This window comes from Vicia villosa, unplaced genomic scaffold, assembly GCF_029867415.1.
Source record: "Vicia villosa cultivar HV-30 ecotype Madison, WI unplaced genomic scaffold, Vvil1.0 ctg.003268F_1_1, whole genome shotgun sequence".
Classification (NCBI taxonomy): Eukaryota; Viridiplantae; Streptophyta; class Magnoliopsida; order Fabales; family Fabaceae; genus Vicia; species Vicia villosa.
The window spans coordinates 15,363-24,376 of NW_026706157.1; positions in this window are offsets into that span (position 1 = coordinate 15,363).

The following is a 9,014-nucleotide window of genomic DNA, read 5'->3' on the forward strand; positions in this document are numbered from 1 at the left end:
TAGATCCGCGACAATTCTCGTGTCAGTGCGTACGACTAAAGCGATGTATGATATGCAATTAAGTTAATATTTTTCAAGGAAACACCATAATTACGTTATGAAACATCAAACTTTTATTAATTAAGCGAAAAACGCCGTTTTTACACACTTTGAAAAAGGGAAATACAGAGAAACTGAGAGAAAGGACTCTAAAACTTTGATGATGAGCCGACTTCACGTTCTAACATCTTCTTCTGTTTCTTGAGCTGAGCGTTCTCTGACGTGAGCTGATCGATGATCCAGGAAGCAGGAGGGATATGATGAGAAAGTGACGATTGTGTCACTTGTCGATCGAGCACTTCAAGTAACTCATCCTTCCTTCTTAGGATGTTTTGAATCTCAACGTTTTCCGTGTTGACGATTCGATACTTGTTCCTCCAAGCATTCCTTTCTTGGCATACCTTGTTTAATGCCGCTTGCAGTTTTTCAACATCGGTGGAGAAAAGGTAAATTGGTTCCCTTAGGGGAATAGGTTCTTGATGTTGATATGGCATCCTGAGCTTGAATGCTCTGACGCGTACCCATTGAAGGTAAGGATCCAGGGAGATGCAAAGATGTTTTCCTAACAATCTTCTCCCTTTGCTGTGAACAAGACGCCAGGCTTGGACAATTTCCTTCTTCAGCATGTTGCCATGATCGTCGATGTTCTTGAAGAACAGACCCTCCAATTGGATGTTACTTGGTATATTTTTCATGGGATAGCCGTATTGACGACGGGCTAAAGCTGGATTGTAACTGATTCCTCCCTTAGTTCCAATAAGGGGTATGTTGGGAAAACTTCCGCAACTGAAGATGATCTTGGTTTCGTCGTTGTCAGGACTACACCAATCAATGTCTGTATGAGTGAGAGACATGATTTTTTGTGACCAGTAAAGGCCATCCCTCATATTCCAGAAAGTGCTAGACTTTGGTAGGTGTGAAACGAACCATTCGTAAAACAACGGTACGCAGCATGTGATTAATCCTCCTCGCTGCAGGTTTCTTCAATGCACAGAGTGATAAGCATCCGCAAGCAAGGTTGGAACTGGATTTCCAATTAAGAAGATCTTAATTGCGTTGATGTCGACGAAATCGTTAATGTTAGGAAACAAAAACAATCCGTAGATAAGCAAAGCCAAGACTTCCTCAAAAGCACTCATATCTTGGATGCTGACGAAGTACCGAGCTTGATCAAACAGGAATTTAGAGGGCAATCCTTGAATTCCTCCTCTACTCACCATATGAGTTCTGATGTCGACTACGTTCAAAGGAGTAGTTGCAGCAATGATAATGTCATCAGGATTCTTTTCCAAACCGGAGTACGGATCTTGCGCGTACACGGGTATTCCAATCAGACGAGAGTACTCCTCTATCGTAGGCATGAGCTGATAATCTGGAAAGGTGAAGCAGTGATACGTTGGATCGTAAAACTGTACCAAGGTGGGAAGGATTCCATCCACCATGTTAGTATTGAGCAAAGGCAGAAGTTTTCCATACTTCTCCTTGAAAGCCTGGGGGTTGACCACCAGTTTTCCGAGCTTTCCCAGTTCCTCGACCTGGGGAATCTTGAAGGTGTATTTCCTAGCTCTCTTTCTTCCGTAATCCATGGTATAGATCCTTAAGTCCTTTCTCCGTTTCTCTCTTTCTATGAAGTTCAAAACGTTTGTTATTTAGTTTCCTTGAAAAACGACTCGAAAAGGACTCTTTTTGTTTTTAGTTGTTTATTAATGAATGATGCATGAATGCATGAATGCACACACAAGAGTTTTAAACAAACATGGCGTTGAAGGGTATAGTGGTCATGAAGTCCAAACGCAATCCCCGCCCCAATGGTAAACTAAGGTTAAGGATTTTTGTACCTGTAGAACGGGTTCTAGGGGTCTCAGAGTTTTTGCTCAACCTTAAAGATACGTTGATTGGTATCTATAAGAGAGTTTTCTCTGAGTGTAGTATCTGCGTGACAATTACTTTCGTAATCACCGCTCTACGTCCTAAAAAAAAGGCTTTAAGTGGGGTTAATGTGTTTCTAGGTCCTCCTGGTACAAATCAGTCTCGGAATGCAGTGGCGCAGTTAATCACAACCAGCCAGGCAAATCCCAAGAGTAGACTTGGAAACCAAGATTAGAGGGCCTTCACCGGGAAGACATCCTCCATCCTATCTTATGTTGCACTCAAATCCGGGTATAGGATTTCTCACCACAAGGGGGAATCAAGCCCTTTCCCGATACAGAATAAACAAAATAAACAAATATATATGCAACAAACACATGATATGACACAGAGGTTAGGCAGGACCTCTCTTGTTTGAGGGGGAATTTGGCATCCCTAATTCCTCATTGGGGCTGGACCAGCAACAGGTCAACCATTGGTTTGGATGAAAAACCAAGGTTTTTAACACTTATATCCCCAGCAGAGTCGCCATTTTTCTGTGGTGGTCGTTTTCTTTACCTCCCCGTTTCACTTGGGAGGACGGCACGCTAAACCCTTCACGCGAAATTTGGAAGGAGAATGCGCCCGTGGCGGGATGAATTTTATTTCAGTTCTTCCTACGATATCACACGAACTTTCTTATTTGTCCTACGAGTAGGAAAGGGGAAAAAAGATCTCAACTAAACCCTAGGAGTTTGCTAAGTGTGGGGATTTCACCTAGACTAGAAATTCTGGAGTCCGGGAGGTCGGTTATACATAGGGAAGTGTTTAAACACCCTACATATCTGTAGTACTCTACAGGAACCTTCTCTGTGTCATTGTGATTGTGTTTGCTGCTAATGATTGGGAAAGTTTCTCCTTTGTATTAGGAGAAGGAAATGAATTAATTTGAAAAGACAGACAGACAGACAAACTGACTATTTTTTGGTATTTTATTAGCTCGCTGAGATTCCTTGTGAACCTCATGCCTACATATCCCTAGTGGAAGTCAGAGCTTAATGTAGTTCGGGGAACTAACTAGGGAAATTAATTGTTTTTGGTGCCTTGCTTGAAGCTCAAGGTTGAAGCTTGGAATTAAATCTCTGTTTACAGTAAAGAGACATGAAATCATCTCTACAGAGAGGTATTTGTACTATTCTACCACAAACATTTAAAGGAGTGACAGAATAACTGAATTCATTTCATTCAAGAGGGGGACCTTACTTGTGTATGTGCAAGTATACCAGTCAAATGCCTCTTAAATGAAAGAAAGATGCTCATCCAAATTAGGGAAAGTTACCACATGTCTGGGTTTTACTGCCAGCTCATGCCTTTCAAAATCCTAAATGGGAGACTTGATTAAAATTGAAATGAAATGTTTGTTTGTTTGAATGTGGTAGAGTAGTAAAAATATCTCTCTATAGAGATAAGCTATGTCTATCTACTGTATAAAAGATTTGACTTTAGCTGACTTGTATGAGGCCCAAGCTTGAGGCTTTTTGATTGATTAATTAATTATTATTGACTCTGGGAGATGACTCCACTGGGGATTAATTACAGGGTATTTTTGTGTTCTGTACAAAGCCCAGAATTGAGGCTGACTCTACTTAGGGAGACTCTATTTGTGTGCCTTGTACAAAGCCCAAGGTTGTGGCTAACTGTTGAGGATAATTGAATGAATGACTCTATTTTATGTGCCTTGTACAAAGCCCAAGGTTGTGGCTGACTGTTGAGGATAATTGAATGAATGACTCTATTTTATGTGCCTTGTACAAAGCCCAAGGTTGTGGCTGACTCTAGCTAGGGAAAACATTATTTTCTGCCTTGTACAAAGCCCAAGGTTGTGGCGGACTCTTAAATGAATTAAGTATGGATGACTATATGGGGAAAAGATCCTAGGTGTTAGGAATCTTTGACACATGAAAATATGGTTTATCTGCCTTGTACAAAGCCCAAGGTTGTGGCTACTGAATGATGAAGAACTCACTGGGGAGACTCTATTATCTGCCTTGTACAATGCCCAAGGTTGAGGCCGACTCTTGACAGGGGAGTTTTATTGTTTGGGTGCCTTGTATGAAGCCCAAGGTTGAGGCTAACTGTTTTTGTTGGTTTTGACTCTACTGAGGAGATTTTATTTATTAAAAGACTGTCTTTCTTTGGAAGCTAACCCTTTCCAGGGATTTTGACTCAGCTGGAGAAATTGTTTGGTAAAAGACTGACTTTATCATGTTTTTTGGAGGCTGACCCTTTCCAGGGGTTTTGACTCTTTTTGGGGAAACTATCTTCTAAGAGAAATGACATTATTTATTAATTGACTTTGGAGGCTAACCCTTTCCAGGGGTTTTGTATTAAAAATGAAAGAATGTGTGGAAGCTAACCCTTTCCAGGGATTTATTGAAATGGAGGTTGATTTTAATTGACTTTGGAGGCTAACCCTTTCCAGGGGTTTTGTTGGAAATGAAAGAATGTGTGGAAGCTAACCCTTTCCAGGGATTTATTGAAATGGAGGTTGATTTTAATTGACTTTGGAGGCTAACCCTTTCCAGGGGTTTTGTTGGAAATGAATGGCAGAAAGATTATCTAATGGAGACTTCTTGTTTAAAGCCCAAGATGAAGGCTGACTCAATGCTGAGGATGACCCAAAGCATGGATCCTAGACTCTGCTAAGGAAGATTGATGAGGATAAGGGTGACAGAGACTGTCCATGTCTCTCATTCCAAAAGGTGTACTCAATGCAAAATTGAGACAAACTTAGCTTGTTTAAAGTCCGGTTTAAATTGGAAGAAACTCACCAGGGTAGGCTAAAAGGTGGCTAAAGACCTGTTCCTATGTTTATAAGAAACCTGATGGGTCCTTGTATACAAGCTCAAGAGGAAGCTGGAAATGCTTTTAAGAAGCCTGTGGGTCCTTGTACAAAGCCCAAGAGGAGGCTAATCGAGGGTCCTTGTTATAGCACAAGAGAAAGCTATGTAGTTTTGAACTTATTTTGGCTCTAAGCAAATGGGTAAGAGGTTTCACCGGGAATAATTCCTCTTTGGGTGGATGTGTCCTATTATTTTTGGATTCTAAGGTTTTTGCCAAGATGTTTCACCGGGAATAATTCATCTTGGGGGTTTGAGCTACAGATCTCTAATTAGGAAAGAGCCTTCACCGGGAAGACATTCTCAATCCTAGGCCATATTCCTATAATATATATATAGTTTAACTGTCCTAGGGTTTATACTCAAACGTAGTTCTAAAATAATATATGCACAATTTATATTTGACAGTAATTTAAATAAAGACTGTAAATTGAAAGCTTGTAAAGCCTAACCTGGATGGAGTGGAGGCCTTTGAAGAAGTATGTACAGAGCCTCAACAGTAATTTTTGTTGTTTTGTTGATAACAGTTGAATATATATATGATAAACAGTTAATGGTTTTTGAAAACAGAAGAAGTGAAGATGGACAAAGGTCACATAGGTATCTGAAGAGTTTCACCGGGAATAATGCCCTTCAAATACCAGAAGAATGTTTTGAAAACAGAAAGAAGATTTTGAAAATACAGTTTTGAAAACAAGCTAAGAAGAGAAGGTTTTTGGGACTTACACTCTATTAGAGGCCCAGTACTTTACAGTACTGGTGTAGAAGCAATTTGAAAATGATTTGGAATGATACAAGGTTTTGTTGTTTGAAAACCTTAATCATCCGTTTAATCAGAGATTGAAAACAGTTTTGAGAATTGACAAAAGTCAACTTAATTAAAGTAAAAATAAAGATTTTTTACTTAATTAAGACCTAAACAATTAGGGTTTTATCATAAACTTTATTTACAAAATAATTTAGGTTAAAACAAAGTGAAAATATGTATTAAAGTATTTAAGAAAACACCTAAAACATACTATTTTAAACCTAATAAAAATACATGAAATAAATAATATTTTTATGATTTTTTTGATTATTCACAAAGTAGGTATATTAAATAGCAAGTGTGTGAAAAATGAAGTGAAAATGATTTAATTTGATAAGTTTATTGATTGTGTGAAGTTTGTATAAAAAAAAGAATGAAAATGGATGCTAAAAAATTGGTTTGGCCCTAGAGAGGTTCGAACCCACGCCCTTCATGATCACATTTCAAAACTTAACCAACTGAGCTGCGCGCGCAGCTTGTTAACTATATACACTCAATATATTATATTTTCAGATAAGCCAGGAAATTCAAATTTTACGCGCGCCATGTTCATCTTCTTCCTCGAGCTTCAGATTTTCAAATTCCTAACTCTCTGGTTTCTCAACTAAATGGCATGATGTAAACATCAATCTCACTCGTTTTTGGACAAGGAACATGATTATGGGCTCAGAATTCATTTATTCTAAGTGTAACTAACGAATTTCATTATGAACACGAAGAACACATAAACCCTAATTTTAAAATTAAATGATGCATAAGATGAATAAATGAATGATGATAGAGGGTTTTCAATCCTCTGATGATGCTGAACAAGATAGAATCGAGCTTTACCACAAAGAGTGCTTAAATTAAAGAGGTGGAGTTCAGAAACTTACCTCTGAAAATGGAGGTCGTGAGGATGATGGAGAGCACCTGGGCTTGAATGAATGATCTCAATAGCTTCCCTGAGACTCAATGATGCTAACTGAATGCTTATTGCAACCTGAATCCTTCTGAATTGTTCTATGGACCTCCCTCGATTTCAGCTTCAAGTGAACATGGAGGGTGTTGATTCTTGAGTTACAGATGAGCTGCAGCCATCTGGTTAGCTTCACTATGACCTGAGGAGTGTGCCTGGATGATTGGCTTGGCTTGGAACCTCCTGAATTATTCCATGGACCTCCAACTGCAAATGCTCCAAAGTGAGAGCAACAATGGTGTTCCTCCACTTACAGAAGTGATCCAGGTGCTTGGATCACCTCAAATGACCTCCCTTGAGATGTTAGAATGTTCACTTCCCAAAGATGAGCTCTGGTTTGAAGAAATCGATTCTTCTTGCCAAAGAACTTTGAAAAATAATGAACATGAGAAGAGAAAGAGAAAGCAAGGAATATGGTTGCTTTGGTGTGTTTTTGAATGAGGAATGCATCTGTATTTATAGGCAAATGGATCAGTATAGCTGCAGAGGAGTGAGCTTCCTTAGTGAAGTTGATTTGCTTTCTTAGCCATGAAGGAAGTTTGCAAGTATCTCTTATGCAATGATGAGAATTTTGATTCCATTTGATCAATCCCCCTAGCCCTCGATTTTGTTTAATCTTAGGGGACAATTCTGAGCCAGAAATGAGCTCTAATTGGTTGGTGAGAAGATTCCTTGGGTGATTCATCAATTTGCCATAAATTCACAAATGTAATCATTACATAATCACATGTTCTTGTTTTTAGAATCTTCTTCAATTCTTATGGCATGGTGAAAATGAATGCATGGCATGGTTTCAGATGTGTTATGGGTCGTGTAGCATCCATTCATGAAGCAAAATGCACAAAATTGCAAAGTTCCAATTTGCACATGACCTATAATTTTACTTCATGAGGCCAACTTTGAACAAGCATAACTCCTAGCTCAAATTGAATTTGGAGAAGGTTGAACACAATTTGGAAAGCCCTAAACATCTACTTCAAATCATTAGTTTATGTCTTCTTCAGAATCATTTGGGAAATTTGTGAAAAATGAGCCCAAAGTTGGATGAAAACTAGGTTAAAACACTTAGAAAAATTTCTAAGTGTTTATGACCTAAACTTCAAAATTTCCAAAACTTCATAAATGGTTGATCTTTTGAAAAAAGTTCCCTTGTAAGATGTTGTTTTATTTTGCAAGATCTACAACTTTCATGTTGGAAGTTTTTTGAGTTGTGTAGGTGAAATTTTGAGTTCTCACAATGCCCTCAAAAACCCTAATTCCCGACTTTTTGCTCCTTGATGAATTTCTTTGAATTTCTTTGGTCAAATGACTTTGACATCCATATATTGATGATATTGATCTTTGAAAGTCATTTTTTGACCAAAAATCTTAAAAGTCAATGATGATCCCACACAGTTGACTTTTCCTGACAAAGTGAATTTTTGGGCTTTTGCGTAGAAACAAGATCTTTTCCTCAAATGAATGATGTAAATGGATTATATTGAGGTAGTAGAGATTCTTGAATCATGTCTTGAGTTTTTGATCCATGCCCTGATTAAAAGTCAACTATCTTGGTGAATTAGGTCAAAAACCCTAATTGTCGACCAGAGGACAATGATGAGTGTAGACTTTGAACTGAGGTGTAATGTCCAGTGGATCTTGTCATATGAGTTATTTGAAGATGATTGATGTCTTTGAATGGTTTCCTGGGGCTTTTTAGGATTTCCCAAATGTGATCCCTGATTTCAGTCCTTGATTAGGCTCAAAACCCTAGTTTGGTGACCTGAGTAAACCTGTACTCAGATGACTGGATGTCTAATCAATCATAGATGAGAAAAATGAAGTCCTTGAGCCCCATGATTGTATTAGGGACTAATCCTTGTATTGATTGATCCTTTGCCTGAGCTTTCTTGTCTTTGAGCATCCTCGATTAGATACCAGATGGAGAAGTAACTGCTCTGGAAACTTGTCTTGACCTGATGAAAAATCCTGAAGATATGCCATCTCAGGGGGGTCAAAAATTAGGGTATGACAGGGGTGGCGTGTTTCCCAATCTCCGTTGATCTGACTAATCACCAAAGTAGAATCTCCATACACTGCGAGATTTTTAATCGTCAAATCAATGGCAGCCTCAATACCATATATGCAGGCCTCATATTCAGCCACATTATTAGTACAATCAAAGCAAATTCTGGCCGTGAATGGAATATGAAAACCTGTCGGAGAAGTAAGCACAGCCCCAATACCATTGCCCAATGCATTAGAAGCACCATTGAACACGAGTGTCCATCGCGCCCCTAATTCGGGTCCTTCCTCTTGATCTTGACTATTGGAAGTCTCTACCACACACATTATATCCTCGTCGGGAAACTCAAAGTGCATAGTCTGGTAATCATCCACAGGTTGATGCGCAAGATAATCAACAATCACACTACTTTTAATGGCATTCTGAGTAGTGTATTGTATGTCATATTCTGTCAAG